Below are 17425 nucleotides of genomic sequence, written 5' to 3'. Positions count from 1 at the left end.
GTTATCTCCATTAAGGGAACTGGAACTTAGAATTGGATTCTTAGAATTTTGTTTGAGGTAGGAACGGATCTGATTCCATCTTTGTGGATTAAAATTTTGGCTATTAGCCACATCTGCTGAAAGTAACCTTGAGAAAGGATAACTCTGTAACATGAGGGCTGGCATGTTGGAGTTTCTGTCCTGCCCAGTACCCTGTAGCTGGCAAGCTCCAAAGAAAATCACGCACAGGACTCCAAAAGATTGTGAACTGATTGGCCCATTAGCTCAGGTTTCTTATTAGCTATTATGACTTATATTAACCCATTATTCTGATCTATTTTAGCCATATGTCTTGGTACCTTTTTCAGTGTGGCAGCTCACATGTTGCCTGTTCGTTGGTCTGGGCAGGAATGGAGGAAAGTGCTTCCTCCTTCCTAGCCTTCTCCTATTCTCATTGCCCTGTCTCTAATTCCTGTTTGGTTGACCCACCTATACTTTCTGCCTGGCCAATCAGCATTTTATTAAAATACATGATTGACAGATTACAGACAATTTTCCCGCACCATTTCCTTCTTTTTTTTTTTTTAAACAAAGGAGAATACCCATAGTCCAATTGTTGGGAATGTGGGCATAGTATTTCCGCCTACTTCCTGCTGGTTGGGGGCGCTGATAATTTTATGGGGACCTAAAGAAAATTTAGAGTCATAATCAAGTCCTGACTGGAGTATCCTGTGAGTCTTCATCATCTCAGGCAGCAGTCTTGAATCTGTTCTGGATGTAGAACTCTGACATCTGGGCCATCTGTTCCTATCAGAGATTTCTCAGGTGGTCTTCCTTTATCAAACCTGATTTTTCTTAACTCAGAATGAGTCCACAGCCTCTCATTTTCTGTGGAAACAAGACCAAAATCTCTTCTCCAAAGTAACATACCTTTTGACTTCAGTTTTGAAGCCAAGGTATTTTCAAAATAACTACCTTGGGTTAGTTCAGCAGCATTTATAAACAAAAAGTCTTTTAGCAGCTGTTGCTCCTTCCTCAGCCTTAAAACAATTCAAAGAGAGCATAATAGCATACAGTATCAAGATTCTCTGTGTATTTTCCATCTTTATGCGGCTTTATTTTAACCTCTATTTCTTTTATTTTTACTTTTACTTTTTGAGACTGGTTCTCTGTATCTCTTTGTCCTGGAATAACTCTATAGACCAGGCTGTCCTTGAACTCACAGAGATCTGCCTGTCTATGCCTCCCCAGTGCTGGGATTAAAGGCCTGTGCTATCAAACCTTGGACTCACAGAGATCTGTCTGTCTCTGCCTCCCAGGCATTGGGATTAAAGGTGTGTTCCTCCACACCCCGAAGTCACAGAGGTCAATCTACCACTGTCTCCCAAGTGTTGGGATTAAAGGTGTGTACCACCACACCCAACTACTCTCTTTCTTTCTTTCTTTCTTTCTTTCTTTCTTTCTTTCTTTTATTTTACTTTAAGAAGTTTAACTTTTAGCCTGCATATATTTTAACACACTGTAAAGCATTTAGAGGTTTTCATTGTCTTTGAATCTCTCTTTGCTGTATATCTCTCTTTTTCTGTCCAAATGAGCCTTTAATTTAATAAGCAATATGGAGAGCCGTGGCTTTGATGGCTAGATCCAGCCTATTCCTTAGCTTTCCAGACTCATGACAGAGGTACTGCTGGGGCCATTTTTATCACCACAAGGCTATGGCATTTCAAGGTCTCTGCCAGCAAGCAAGTTGCAACATTCCGCTCACAGACCACACTCAGTCGGACTGCCTGCCTGAAAGAGTCAGAGTTTGCCCTGGCAGGACGGTCAGCATTTTAAAACAGCACAGCTTTTTTCCTGCTACGGCTGAAAACCAAAAAGCATACATTCAGCTTTTCATCAACACCATTTAAGTGTTTTGTGGCAGTATCTCTTAATGATCTACAAAGTTTTGCTGCTAAAGCTGAGTCAGGAAGCCTCTCTTAGATGAAAACATTTGCTTGCCTCTTATAAGCAGAGCAGACCTGAGAAACTGCTGCTACAAAGAAAACATGCTTTACTCTATTCTTTCCCAAACTTTCTCAGGCTTTCTGTGGATGCAGTTAACCACGTGGACGCCATTTGTAGCATGAGGGTTCAGCTTGTTGGGGTTTCTGGCCCGGCCCGGTACCCCACAACCAGTGTATCCCAAAGAAAATCACACGCAGGACTCCATAAAATTATAAACTGATTGGCCCATTAGCTCAGGTTTCTTATTAGCTATTATGACTTATATTAACCCATTATTCTGATCTATTTTAGCCATATGGCTTGGTACCTATTTCAACGTGGCAGCTCACATGTTGCCTCTTCTTTGGTCTGGGCAGGAATGGAGGAATGTGCTTTCTCCTTCCTAGCCTTCTCCTATTCTCATTGCCCTGCCTCTACTTCCTGTCTGGTTGACCCGCCTATACTTCCTGCCTGGCCAATCAGTGTTTTATTAAAAATACATGATTGACAGATTATAGACAATTCTCCCACACAATAACTCTCTAATCTAACTCTAGGTGGGACCTTGTAGAAGCAAAATAACCTTGAAGGAGTTGAATTAAATTCAATTCTCTGACCTTTGGTCAAGGTGGAAATAGGCTTATATTTCCAGGCCTCCACAACACTTCATAATATTTTTGGGAAAAATCAATTGAGCAGAGGATATTCTCCCAGGCAAGTGGGCAATACATTTTGGCTGCAGTGCATGTGTAAAAAGACCTGACAGAAAATTGGTGTTCCTTCTGTCTGCCTAAATTCACTTCCTGCTAATGAGTATACCTACTCTGAGGCTCCCACTGCCTCTGTTCTACCATTCTTTGTTGCCTTTAGAAACCAGTTTCTTCAGACTTTCATCATAAACTGAGGACCAGATGCACTTCAGAAATCCTCTAGGTTTCCAGCATTAGAATGGGAATTCTGTGGTATCTAGCTCCATGGATAAAAAGGCTACCAGGCTCTTAGCCTGTCTGGTATGCAGACAGCCGTTGTTGAGCTAATCAGCCTATATTGTGTAAACTTATGTAATACAACCCCTTTATGACATTCTATATTATCAGTTCTGTTCCTCTAGAGCAACAGTTCTCAACCTGTGAGGCATGGATCCCTTTGCAAACCTCTATCTCCAAAAATACATTATGATTCATAACAGAAGCAAAATTACAGTTATGAAGTAGCAAGGAAAATAAATTTATTTTTGGGTGTAGCACAAACAATAAAAACCCTGAGGCAAATATTGGGGGTCAAACTATAGGTCAGAAAAGCAAATCAACCAAGCCATTAGAGAGCTCTTACCTCTTTTAAATTGTCATACTGAAATGCTGGAACAATTATTTCCTCATGTTGTGTGATTGTAATGGTCTGTCATGTGACCATTTTGAGACAAGCCCCACATACTCTCTTCCCCATCTGCTGAGGCAAGCAGATCTTCCTTCAGCTTCCAGCCTTAGTTTCTTCCTTTTCATCTTTCTCCTAAAGAGGCAGCATCTGCCTCTCCCCCTTCTCCCCACTTATCCCCTTCCCCCTCCTCTCTCTTTCTCTCTGTCTCTCTGTCTCTCTCTCTCTCTCTCTCTCTGTTTTTTTTCCTTTCTCTCTGCCTCTCACTCTGCTCTTCTCCCCCTTTCCTTACCTCCTTTATCTTTCCCCTCTATAAACCACTAAATAAATATCCACTTTCTATGCATGGTGTGCCTAATAGGTCTCTTTCTCTCATCTGTCATGTGGCTCCCTGTCTGGGATTGACTGCTTTCATGGCCCACCTTGGTCTCACACCTGCTGTTTACTGCTACCAGTCAGGGACCAGTAGTGTATTACTTTAACCATAACAGAAAGAGAGTGAGTTCCTATCCCATGCCACTTTATATAATGCTCTTTACAGAAAAACAGAGTGTCCAGGAAGGGTTTCCAGGATCCTCTAACTTTGGAATGAAAACATAAAGGTAATGAGAGTGTGGCCCTTTGGTAGCAGTAAAGAAGAAAGTGCATTCCAGGTAGAGTGATGTCATTGTATGGGTGGACTTTGAGGTCTCATGTATGCCCAAGCCACACCCAGTATGTCAGTCTACTTCCTATTGCTTTGTTATCAAGATGGAGCCAGCACCATGTCTGCCTGCACACTCCTATGTTCCCCAACATGATAATAATGGACTGAACCTCTGAGCAGTAAGCTACCACATTGTTCAAATATTTTCCTTTTTAAGAATTGCCCCAGGCTCATATATATATATATATATATATATATATATATATATATATATATGCATGCGAAGTAGAACCATTTGAAAGGATTAGGAGATGTGGCCTTGTGAGAGAAAGTGTGGCCTGATTTAAAGGAGTATGTCACTGAAGTTAAGCTTTGAGGTTACAAAAGACATACCAGGTCAAGTGTCTCTCTCATTTTGCTGTCTTCAGGTCCATCTTAACACATAACTCTTAGCTATCATGTCTGTCTGCATGATATCATGCTCTTCTCAACAAGGATAATGGACTAATCCTCTGAAATTGAAGTAAGCACAAATTAAATGTTTTATTTTAATCTGAAAAATTGTCTGTGGTCATCATGTTTTCTCACAGCAATAGAACACAGATTAAGGCAGCTCAACCTATGAAATTCTGTCACTACTTCTCAGGGAGCTGGATGGAAGAGTAGAGGTAGGTGGTAAATCTTACATAATAGGCAGTTGCTGAAACAATGTGAGGTGGTGTTTGTGTATATGTCTGTGTGTGCTGTGGGAGCACATTCAACTACTTCAGCCAATTGCCTTTAAGAGATCAGCCCACTTGGGCTTGGTCTCTTATACTGTAAAAGTAGCTATAAATGTGTGCCTGTCATCTCTTGCTTCTGTCTCCCGCTTCTGGCTGCTAGACTGTTCTTGTTCACACAAATGACTGTTATCTAGGACAATGATCTGTAAGTTTTACCCTTAAATATACAATCATTTTATTATTCATAATTCTGAAGTGGTACAGGGTTGTTTTGTGACTTAAGTCATCAACTGGCACCCACACGCTTGGTTTTAGAACACCTTGTCTCTGCTGCAGGACACTGGAGTGCACTCAGCTTGGCACAAGCCCTCCTTCAGTCAGCCATGGCCTGTGCATTGAGCCAACAATTCATAAAAAATTCTCATGCCTTTGCTTTTCTTGCCATTGATCAGTCATGGTTATTTATATTTTCTCTTTACATAACTCAGATTGGCTTCAAGTCAACATATAACCTGCTGTTTGCCTCTCACCATGGTGAACTGTGAACATTCAGGTGAGACACAGGCTTTGCCAGTCTGAACCAGTTGTCCCATGACTTTCTTATGATTTGTTTGCATTTGCCTATTCCACTGGTCCAGAGACATCTTCAGAGCTCATAGTCTATGATTTATCTTTCACCTTTGTACTCTAAAATCAGATTTCAGACCAGACATGTGAATTCAAGTGTGCTGCTGTGCCCTACTGGGTATGATTTTGTAGGTGGTACCCATCACCTATTGGCAGGTAATGGTTATTGTACCTAATCCAGCTATTTAAACCACAGGTAAGATTTAATATCCAAAATATATCATAAGTTGCTAAATAAAAGAGCAGTATGCAGACAATATAACAGTCCAAGGTTTCAATAGCCTCTTTATTTATACCATATGTGTGAGTTTTTACAAGACTTATATGATGTTCCTTCTACATCACTATTTGTATACTGGGGATTAGTCTTGTCCTCAATATTGTTTTTTTTAATATGGTTTGACAATATGGCTAAGATTGAGGCATTTTTATAAATTGTACAGTCATTATGAACTGATACCATGTTTATCAAGAAAGAGTTTGGAAATATGAAGAAGGATATGACACTTTAACTAACAAAACCCAGTCAACCGAGGTACTTTTAGAAATGATACAGACAGGTAAGCTTCTTGAAAAAGAAGTTGGGAATCTAAAGGAGGATACAAACAATTTAACTATCAAAACTCAGTCAACTGAAGTACTTTTGCAAATGGTACAGACTGACAGTAATTTACTTTAAGGAAGATTCAGCACTCTGGAGAAGGAAACAGCCAATTTAGCACATAAAACCCAATCAATGACAGTGGGTGCTGAAACATTATTTGGGAGAATTTACACTGTTGAATGTATTAATCAGAATCTGTCAAAAAGGGTCTGAAATATTGACTGATAGAATGTCTCTTCAAGAAGTTAATATACATGCTATAAAGATTATGTACAATGATGAGACATATCTCTACTGGACAGACTTCATACCTTGCAATCCTAAATGAAGGCCTTAGAGAAGAACACTAGACAGGATATCCATAAATTATAAAGGTCAGTGATAAACAGATTAAAAAAGTTTGTGGAAATTATCGAATTTGATGAAAAGAAACAAAAGCTAAAAAGACAAGATTTAACTTCATCGGTACAAAAATGTCCAGGATAGCTTCCACTGAGTTCTCCTTGACATTCCAGCAATAACATCAGAAAAAAGTATCTGACCTCAAATACCCTAAGGTTGTCAAAGAATGGACATGGGAGCATATACGTATGACTGATCTAAAGGAAATTAAAGCAACTATAGCTTACAGACTACATTCATCCTTTATTAGGGAAATGGTCAAAATGTGGGCTTTCAGTAGCAAAGCAATGCCTTAAGACTGGATTCTGTTAATCTTAGCAGTCTAATAAAGTGGACAGCAATTACTTTGGAGGTGCATTTTTAAAGAGGAGGCAAGAATTTTAGAGCAAATAAAAAACAAAAGAACTTGTGATATCCCTAGATCAAATTCTAGGTGAAGGACTTTTCTCTGATCCTCAGGATAAAGCTCTTTATGATGACCACACCTTGTGCCTATGTAGTACAGCAGTTATAAAGGTTTGGGACAGGATTCAGGAACTAGGACAGAGAGTATTTTAGGATTAAACAGGGTCATAAAGAACCTTTTTAGTGATTTTTCGCAAAGACTAATCAGGACTGTACAAATAGGGGTAACTGACTCGGAAGCTAAATGTATAATAACTGAATATGTGTCTTATGAGAATGCCAACATAGAGTGCAAAAGGATCCTTGAGTCTTTAAAGATCAGATCAGCACCATGGATGAATGGGTCTTGCATACAGTGAATGTTGAAACACTTGACTATGGTACTGAAGCTTGGTTAGGAGAAGCAATTTCCAATGGGAAGAGAAGACATCAAAATACCAAATGTTTTAATTTTGGTAGAATGGGACATCTAAGAAGGGATTGTAGACAATGGATTTTAGGAGTTTTCTCTCCTCTGGGAATGGCAGAAATAGGAGGACTCAGCCCTCGGGTATATATAGGCAAAAGCCAACATTGGACCAATGAAAGTAGTTAAATAAAAGATAAACAAGGCAACCTGATAACATTGGGAAACACTGTGGGGGGCCTGTTGTAGGTTCAGGCATTTCCAGTTGCTGTGGAGAACATGTCTCACCAGGAAAAAAAATATCCAGTGCCTGGTGTAAAAATTAATACACCTGGTCTGAAAGATGGGTTAAATGTGTAGGATTAGTCAAAAACTCCAGTAGGACAGAGGAAACATATATTCTTACGAACTTCTATAAAGTATCAAAGACCAAATCTAAGAGTATGTATAAATGGCATTTTTATTGAAAGCTTACTAGACATGGGTATGGGTGTAAGTAACATTACTTCAGAATCTTGGCATCCAAATTGTCCTCTTCAAGAGGTAGATATTCAGTTCCTGGGAATTGGAACCCTGTCTCAGGTAAAACAAACCATGAGATGGCTTGAATGTATAGGGTAAGAAGGGCAAATAGGAAAACTAAGGTAATATGCAGCCAATATTGTAGTGAATTTGTGGAGTTATAACCTATTGCAGCAATGGAATACCAAGATTAGCATTCCTGTAGCTGCCAAAACTTGTATTTCTGAGGAAAATTTTAGAAGATATAAATGATGGGCTCAAGCCATTCAGGCTGGACTAGGAAACAAGAAATTGATAAAACTTCAGAGGTACCAACAGCTATAACTTTAAAATGGTTAACTGAGAAACCAATATGGGTTTAGCAGTGGCCTCTTGCTGAGGAAAAGTTGCAGGCTTTAGAACAGCTGGTATAAGAGCAACTAGATGCTCGACATATAGAAGAATCTACCAGCCCTTGGAATTCCCCTGTATCTGTTGTTAAAAAGAAAACGGAGAATGGTGACCAATCTTAGACCTATCAACAAGGTTATAGACTGATAGTAATTTATTTAAAGGAAGATTCGGCACTCTGGAAAATGGAAATAACTGATTTGGCACATAAAACCCAATCAATGACAGTGGGTCCTAAAACATTATTTGAGCAAATTCACAATGTTGAATGTATTAATCACACTCTGTCAAAGGGGTATGACAGATTGACTGACAGAATGTCTCTCCAGGAAAGTAATATGCATGCTATAAAGATTATGTCCCAGGATAAGACATTATTTCTTCTGGACAGCCTTCATACCTTGGAATCCTCAAAGTGGGCATTAGAACAGAACACTGGACAGAAGATCCAGAAATTACAAAAGGCAGTGGAAAGACTGAGGAAATTATCAAACTTTATGACCAGAAAAAAAAGATAAAAAGGCAAAATTTCACCTTGTTGGTACATAAAAATATTTGCTATAGCTTCCTCTGAGGTCTACATGCCTTTCCAGTAATAACATCAGAATAAGTATCTGGCCCCAGGAACCCTAAGGTTTTCAAAGAATATTCATGGGAGCTCATATGTATGACTGATGTAAAGGAAATTAAACAAGCAATTCTAGCTTATGGACTGCATTCATCCTTTGTTAGGGAGATGGTCAAAATGTGGACTTTCAATAGCAAAGAAATGCTTCAAGATTGGACTCAGTTAATCTCAGCAGTCCTAGAAAGTAGACTGCAATTACTTTGGAGGTGCCTTTTGAAAGAGGGGGCAAGAAGTTTAGATCAACAAGAAAAACCAAAAGGCCTTGAGACTACCGTAGATCAAATTCTGCTATGGAACAATGGTTTGTACCCTGTCAATTGTATTTTAATAAAAAAATTGATTGGCAAGTAACCAGGCAGGAAAGATAAGTGGGACAGCCAGGCAGGAAGTAGAGGTAGTGTGATGAGAACAGAAAAATTCTGGGAAGAGAAAAGATCATTTCTCTACAGTCATGACCCAATCACAGAAGAAGCAAGATGTGACTATATTGCCAAATAAGGTAGCAAGCCACATGGCTAACATAGACAAGAATAATGTGCTAATTTATGTTATAAGAGTTAATAAGAAGTCTGAGATAATGGGCCAATAAGTTTATAACTAATATAGAACTCTGTGTGAATTCTTTGGGACTTAATGACTGAGGAAACTGGGCAGGATAGAAAATCTCAGTTAACAAAATTCTAGGTGAAGGACTTTACTCTGATCCTCAGGGTCAAGATCTTTATGATATAAGAGCTATCAACAAGGTTAGTCAGCCTATGGCCCCTCTACAATCTGGAGTTTCTCTGCCTTCTCTGTTATCAAAGGGATGGCCTCTCATAGTTAATGATTTAAGGGATTGTTTCTGCACTATACCTTACAAGAAAAGGTTAGAGAAAAATTTGCCTTTACAGTGCTTCCTTCTAACAATTATCAGCCTACTAGAAGATATCCATGGACTGTCCTCCCACAAGGAATGCTCAAAAGTTCACTCTATGCCAATACTTAGTCAGCCAGCCACTAGAAATAATACATAAGCAAATTCCTAATTCTATAATCTACCATTACATGGATGACATTTTGTTATCTGATTCAAATACAGATACTTTAGAAAGGATGTTTGAAGAAGTAAAGAAATTCTTGCCTAAATTGGAATTACAAATGCTCCTGAAATGATTCAAAGAGGAGATTCTGTTAATCACCTAGGCTACAGACTAGGATTACAGAAAATTAGAACATAAAAGGCACAAATTAGGAGAAACTGGTTGCAGACACATAATGACTTCCAAAGATTATTAGGAGACTTTTCCAGTCTATAACCACGGTTGGGATAACACTTGATCTAATAATTCATTTAAACAAAACATTAGGTGATAATAAAGACTTGAAAAGTCCCAGAGAATTAAGATTTGAAGCAGAAAGGGAATTGACAATTGTTGAAGTGAAATTACAGGAGGCCCACGTGGATAGGGTGAATCCAAATCTAAATTGTATTCTAGTCATATTGCCTTCCAGAATTTCTCCTACAGGAATTTTAATGCAGAAGGACAATATTATCTTAGAATGGATCTTTTTACCACATAAAACAAGTAAAAAAATAAAAATTATGTGAAAAAATTCTCTAATTAATTATAAAAATTAAGTTGAGACTTCAACCGTTAGCAGGTATAGACCCAGCAGAGATTATAGTATCTTTTATTGCTAAAGAAATAAAAAAGTTATGGAAAGACAATGAACCCTGGAAAAGGGATTCTGCTAATTTTTTTGGAAAAATTAATAACACTATCCCAAAAGTGATAGACTTAACCTTATAAAAAGAACTTTTTGGATTCTTCCCTGAATTGTACGTGACACACCAATAACTGGAGCCCATACATTTTATACTGATGCAAATAAATCAGGGAAGGCAAGTTACAAATGAGGAGAATTCCATAAGGGGGAACAAAGCTCTTAAAATTCTGTCCAGAAGGCAGAATTATATGCTATTCTAATGGAACTAAGGGATTTTTAAAGAACCTCCCAATATAGCTACTGTTTCACAATATACAAAAAGAGTTGTCTTGCATATTGAAACTGCTGAATTTATACCAGGTGATATGTAATTGACTTTATTATTCATCCAGGCACAAGACATAATCAGGAATACGTTTTTGTCCTATATACATAACACACACCTGATCCCATATGTGTCTGCACAAGGTATGCAGAAATTGACCCATTTATTGATTAGACATGTATTACTGGCCTCTAAATTTCATAAAAATTCATGTCAATAGCAATGGTTTAAAGAAAGAGTTTTCTATTACTTGGAAACTACTAAAGAGATTATAAAGAGATGCCCTACTTGTTCTTTCTATGATCAAATGCCATTGCCTACAGGATTCTTCTGTTGAGAATTCTCTGTTTCATTCTGTACCCCATTTTTAATTGGCTTCTTTAAAATTTTGATGTCTAATTTGTTGTGTTCTTTTATATATTTTGGAGATTAGTTTTTTTGTCTGATGTGGAGTTGGTGAATATCTTTTCTCATTAAGCAGACTGTCTTTTTGTCATAATGACAATGTCCTTTACTTTTATAGACGCTTCTCAGTTGCATAAGGTCCAATTTATTTATTGTTCCTCCCAGTGTCTGTACTACTGGGGTTATACTTAGGAAGTGGTATCCTGTGCTCATGCATTGAAGAATACTTCCTACTTTCTCTTCTATCAGGTTTAGTGTGGTTGGATTTATACTGAGGTCTTTAATCTAACTGGACCTGAGTTTTGTGCATGGCAATAGATATGGATCTATTCTCATTCTTCTACATGTTGATATCAAGTTATGCCAGTACCATTTGTTGAAGAAACTGTCCTTTTTTCATTGTATAATTTTATCTTTTTTTGTCAAAAATCAGGTGTTCATAGGTCTGTGGATTAATATCTGGGTCTTCAATTTAATTCCATTGGTCAAGTTCTCTGTTTTTATGCCAATACCAAGCTGTTTTCATTACAATAGCTCTGTAATAGAGCTTGATGTCAGGGATTGTAACTCCTCCAGAAGTTCCTTTATGGTACAGGATGGTTTTGGCTATCATAGATTTTTTTTGTTTCTCCATATAAAGTTGATTATTGTTCTTTCAATGTCTGTGAATAATTGTGTTGGGATTTTGATGGGGATTGCATGGAATCTATTGCTTTCGGTAGGATTGCCATTGTTACTATATTGATCCTATCTATCCAAGAGCATGGAAGATCTTTCTATTTTCTGGTATCTTTTTCAATTTCTTTCTTCAAAGACATAAAATTCTTGTCAAATAACCCTTTCACTACTTTGGTTAGTTTTACCGCAAGGTATTTTATGTTATTTGTGGCTATTGTGAAGGGTAATGTTTCTCTGATTTCCCTCTTAACTTCTTTATCATTTGTGTTTAAGAGGGCTACTGATTTTTTTGTTTGATCTTGAATCCTACCACATCACTAAAGGTATTTCTCAGCTGTAGAAATTCTCTAGTAGTGTTTTGGGGATTACTTATATCCACTATTATATCATTTGTAAATAATGAAGGTATGACTTCTTCCTTTCTAATTTGAATATTCTTTATTTCCTTCTGTTGTCTTATTGCTATTGTGAAAACTTCCAGAACTCTGTTAAAGAGATATGGAGGGAGTGGGCCGCCTTGTCTTATCCCGATTTTAGTGGAATTGATTTGAGTTTCTCTCCATTTAATTTGATGTTGGCTGTCAGCTTGTTGTATATTGTATTTATTATATTTAGATATGTTCCTTGTATCCCTGATCTCTCCAAATCCTTTACCATTAAGGGGTGTTTGATTTGTCAATTGCTTTTTTATCATCTAATGAAATGATCATATCTTTTTTCAGTTTATTTATATGATGGATTACATTGATAGATTTTCATATGTTGAACCAACCCTGAATCTCTCAGATGAAGCTGACTTGATCATGGTATATTTTTTTAAATGAGTTATTGGATTTTGTTTGCCAGTGTTTTATTGAGTATTTTTGCATCCATGTTCATGAGTAATATTGGTCTGTACTTTTCTTTTTTGGTTTAGTCTTTGTGTGATTTTTGTAACAGGGTAAATGTTGTCTCATAAAAAGAGTTTGGCAATGTCCCTTCTGTTTTCATTCTGTGGAACACTTTGCAGAATATAGGTATTTGCTCTTCTTGGAAGTTCTGGTAGAATTCTGCACTAAAATCATCTGGCCCTGGGCAGTTTTTGGTTGGGAGGATCTGATGATAGCTTCTATTTCTTTGTAGTTTATAGGTCTATTTAAATTGTTTACCTAGTCTTTATTTAATTTTGGTATGTGGTATCTATCTGAAAAATTCTTTTTTTAATTTTCCAATTTTGTGGAATACAGGTTTTTTTTTAGTATGACCTAATGATTCTCTGAATTTCCTCATTGTCTGTTGTCATGTCCCCCTTTTTGTTTCTGATTTTGTTACTGTAGATGTTCTTGCCCAGCCTTTTAATTAGTTTAGGTAAGGGTTTGTCTCTCTTTGTTTCATTGATATTTTTGTATTGCTTTCTTTATTTTTATTTTGTTGATTTTAACCCTCATTTTGATTATTCCTGTCTTCTACTTCTTCTGCGTGAGTCTACTTTTCTTCTTTTTGTTCTAGTGCTTTCAGGTATACTGTTAAGTCACTAGTGTGAGATTTCTCCATTTTCTTAGTGTTATGAATTTTCCACTTAGCACTACTTTCATAGTTTCCCAGAGGTTTAGATATGTTGTGCCTTCATTTCATTGAATTCAAGAAAGGCTTTAATTTCTTTCTTCTTTACTTATTCCTTGACCCAGTAGGGGTTTAGTAGTTCACTGTTCAGTTTTCATGAGTTTGCAGACTTTCTGATAGGAGTATTGTTGTTAAATTTTAACTTTAATCCATGGTGATAAAGTAAGACAAAGAGGGCTATTTTAATTTTATTTTTATTTGTTGAGGTTTGCTTTGTTACAGAGTATGTGATCACTTTTAGAGAAGGTTTCATGAGGTTCTGAGACAAAGATATATTGTTTTGTGATTGGGTGGGATGTTCTATAGATGACTGTAAGTCCATTTGATTTATTACATCTATTTGTTCTCTTTTTACTCTGTTAAGTTTTTGTCTGGCTGACCTGTCGTTTGGAGAGAGTGGAGTTTTGAAATCTCCTATTAATAGTGTGTGGGGTTTGATGTGTAATTTATGCTACACCAGCTTGTTTCCTAGGTCCATATTATTGGAAATCATTTTCCCAGACCTTTACTCTGAGGTAGTGTCTATCTTTAAGGTTGTGATGTGTTTCTTGTATACAACAGAAAAATGGATCCTGTTTCCTATGCATTCCATTAGCCTGTGTCTTTTTGTAGGTGAATTGTTCCCATTGATAGTAAGCAATACCAACGACCAGTGGTTGTTAATTCTGCCTACTTTTTGGTAGTAGTGTTTGTGTGTTTCATCTTTCAGTTATGCTGGTTGGGGGTTAACAGATGACTGTGTTTTTGTGGATGCAGTTAGCTTCTTTGGGTTTGGGTTTTCCTTTTAGTACTTTCTGTAAGGCTGGGTTTGTGGATATGTATAATTTAAATCCGTTTTGTCATATAATATCTTGTTTTCTCAATCAATGGTGAATGAAATCTTTGCTGAGTATAGTATTCTTGGATTGCATCCTTGGCCTCTTAGTGTCTGTAGCACACCTATTTAGGACCTTCTTGATTCCATGGTTTCCATTGAGAAGTCAAGTGTATTTCTGATGGGTTTACCTGTATATGTTACTTGAACCTTTCCTTTGATGCTGTTAAAATTCTTTCTTTATTCTCTATGTTTTTGTTTTGATTATTTTGATTATTATATGGCAAGAGAATTTTTTTTCATCCAGTCTATTTGGTGTTCTGTAAGCTTATTTTACCTACAAAGGGATATCCTTTTTAAGGTTGGGAAAGTTTTCTGCTATGATTTTGTTGAATATATTTTCCATGCCTTAGAGCTGGAGTTCTTCTTCCTCTTCTACCCACATTTTTCTTAGGTTTGTTCTTTTCATGATGTCCTAGATTTCTGGGATGTTTGTGTTCAGAATTTCTTGGAATTAATGTTTTCTTTGACAAATGAATCTACTTCTTCTATAGTATCTTCAACACTGGAGATTCTTTCTTATATCTTTTGTATTTTGTTGGTTATACTTGTCTCTGTAGTTCCTGTACATTTTCCATATCCAGAATTCCCTTGGTTTGTGTTTTCTTTATTATTTTCTGTCTTCATGTCTTGAACTGCTTCCTTCACCTGTTTGACTGTGTTTTCTTTGAAGGATTTATTAATTTCTTCCAATTTTTTGTTTGTCTTCTCCATTTTTTAAAGGAGTTTTACATTTCCTCTTTAAAGGTCTCCATCATTTTCATAATGTTATGTTTAAAGTCATTTTCTTTGACTTCTTTTGGGTTAGGATGATCGGGTCTTCTGGTTGTGTGACTGCTGGGTTCCATTAGTTACCATGTTGCTTTTTAGGTTGTTCTACATAGGAGAAATCCCTGCATTGGCACCTACCAATCTCTTCTTTCAAATGAGGTCCTCAGTGTCTTTTCATCTTAGTCCAATCCTTCCTGTGGCTTTCTGATTATTTGGGAGTTATTCTTGGTCTTCCATGTACTGTCAATATCTATCTCAGAAAGCCTCTGTTTTCTCTATAAGCTTGCTCTCTTGATCTTCTCTTCTGGTTTGTTCTCTTTGTATTCTTTCTTAATCCCCTCAGTGTTGTAGCAAGGTCTTTTTCTCAGTATTCTAGCAAGCCCTCAGCACTTAGGCAAGGTGTGGCTAGTAGCTTGGTGGGTCCAGTGGATGAGTTTGGGTTTTGGGGGAGCCTAGCTGTAGAAATCTTCTGGCTTGCTTGCTAGAAAAGCTAAGGGAGTTGGATGAGGGGCATGGGGTTTTGTCACACTGGGGAGGTCCTTTAGATTCGGGTGTTCCACTGTGTGGCTGTTCACTCACCTCTTGAGTTCCCTCAGTATTGGAGGAAGTTGTGTTTCAGAGATCTACCTAGGTTGCTGGAACTTTATTTTCACTTTAGTTTTAGAAATATAAACCTTGTCAGTAGAAAAGAGATGATTTAAAAATACTCTTTGTGAAATGTCTTTAAAATATTTTTTTCTGGAATTCTTTTATATCCAATAATTATGTTAGCTTGAATTTCTTTATTATTTGTAAGTAATATACATATTATATTATATAATCTTTTTCATGTAATTTTCTTTATGTTTTATTTTTCTTGAAGGGTAATTTAAAGAATAAAATGTTTGCAGTCCTAATAAAGTAGAAAGATTAGTAGTTAGAGTTTGTGTTTTCCTTATTACAGAAACTTCTTAAAACTGTTTTTATATGCTTTTTCTAATATAATAAGTACAACCTTAAAATTCTCATTGTCTGTATTGAAACAAGGGACTATGTATTTTCTGCTTGCTTTAAATCAATCAACTGTTTTATGATAAAAGAAAATCCTTTGTAGGTATGACCAGAGGCCAATGAAATTTAGAAAATTTTTCATTGATCATAATTCTTCCGTTTGATTCTAGATCATGTCCTGTTTCACTTGAATCTAATTACCACAATAGATGACCTTAATGTCATAGTTACAGGGATGATTTATTACTTGATACCATTTGTTGAACTTGTATAAATAAAAAGATATTTTTAATTACTGAAAACTATAGCAATTTACTTAGTATAATATTGATAATTGATGAAGTCAATATATAGGTAGAAAAAATCTTTGAATAAAATAACATAGAGAGTATATAATCATATTTAAATACAAATATTATCAATTAATACATTAGTATTAGAAAGTATTTTACAACTGTAATTTTGTGTTTAGTTTTGAAAGCTTATGAAATGATTTTATGTACAAATATGTATTGTCTTTAAAAACAAAATAAGTTATTTTGTATTATATTAATTCTTATAGTTAAGATCCTGAAGAAATATATTGTAGAAAGAAAATATTTAATTTTACATTTAAATGCACAGAACAGCTATTAATCTTATATTCCTTAAAGTGCTCACAAAGATAATAAAGAACAATTTCTGACATTTTAGTTTCCAATTAAAAAATGGGTAAAAAAGCTAGCCTTTATCCAGTACACCTTCCTCTCTTCCCCCCTCCCCTCTGGGGCCACAAGATCTCCCAAGAGCTGCTCCCTTGCATGCTGGGCCTGGACAGTGGGCTCAGGCTGGCAGGGGCAGTTCCTTTGCTTGGAGAGCCTGCCTGAGGACAGGTAAGCTCTGTCTCAGCTCAGCCACACTCCTGGCCAGCAAGAGGCAGTGATCTTCTAGCAGTCATCCATTGGAGGAGGGGTGAGTTTTCTCCTGTCCTGAGGGCTTTGGCTAGGAGGAATTCAGACTTTCCCCGCCCCCCTCGACTTTCTGGTCACCAGGCAGAGGAGGCTGCTCCCTGCAGAGCTCTCCCAAATCCTGTCCCAGTCTCTATCCAGGCACATCTTCCTCTCTTCCCCCCTTCCCTCTGAGGCCACAAGATCTCCCCAGAGCAACTCCCTTGTGCACTGGGCCGGGGCTGTGAGTGCAACCCGGCAGAAAGGAGTGCCTGTGTTTCAATAGACTACCTGCCGAAAGGTAGACTTCTGTCAGTGAATTCCCTGCCCAACAAGGGAACCTGACCTGGTACCAGAAGATCCAATAGAGCGCATTTGAAGGAAGAGATGGGCAGACACCAAGGCAAGAGCTCCTCCAACAATCTAAAAAACAACATGAAATCTCCAGATCCC

The sequence above is a fragment of the Myodes glareolus genome, chromosome X (assembly GCF_982192425.1).
Source record: "Myodes glareolus chromosome X, mMyoGla1.1, whole genome shotgun sequence".
In the NCBI taxonomy this organism is placed as follows: Eukaryota; Metazoa; Chordata; class Mammalia; order Rodentia; family Cricetidae; genus Myodes; species Myodes glareolus.
Note: the sequence above shows the minus strand (reverse complement) of the source record.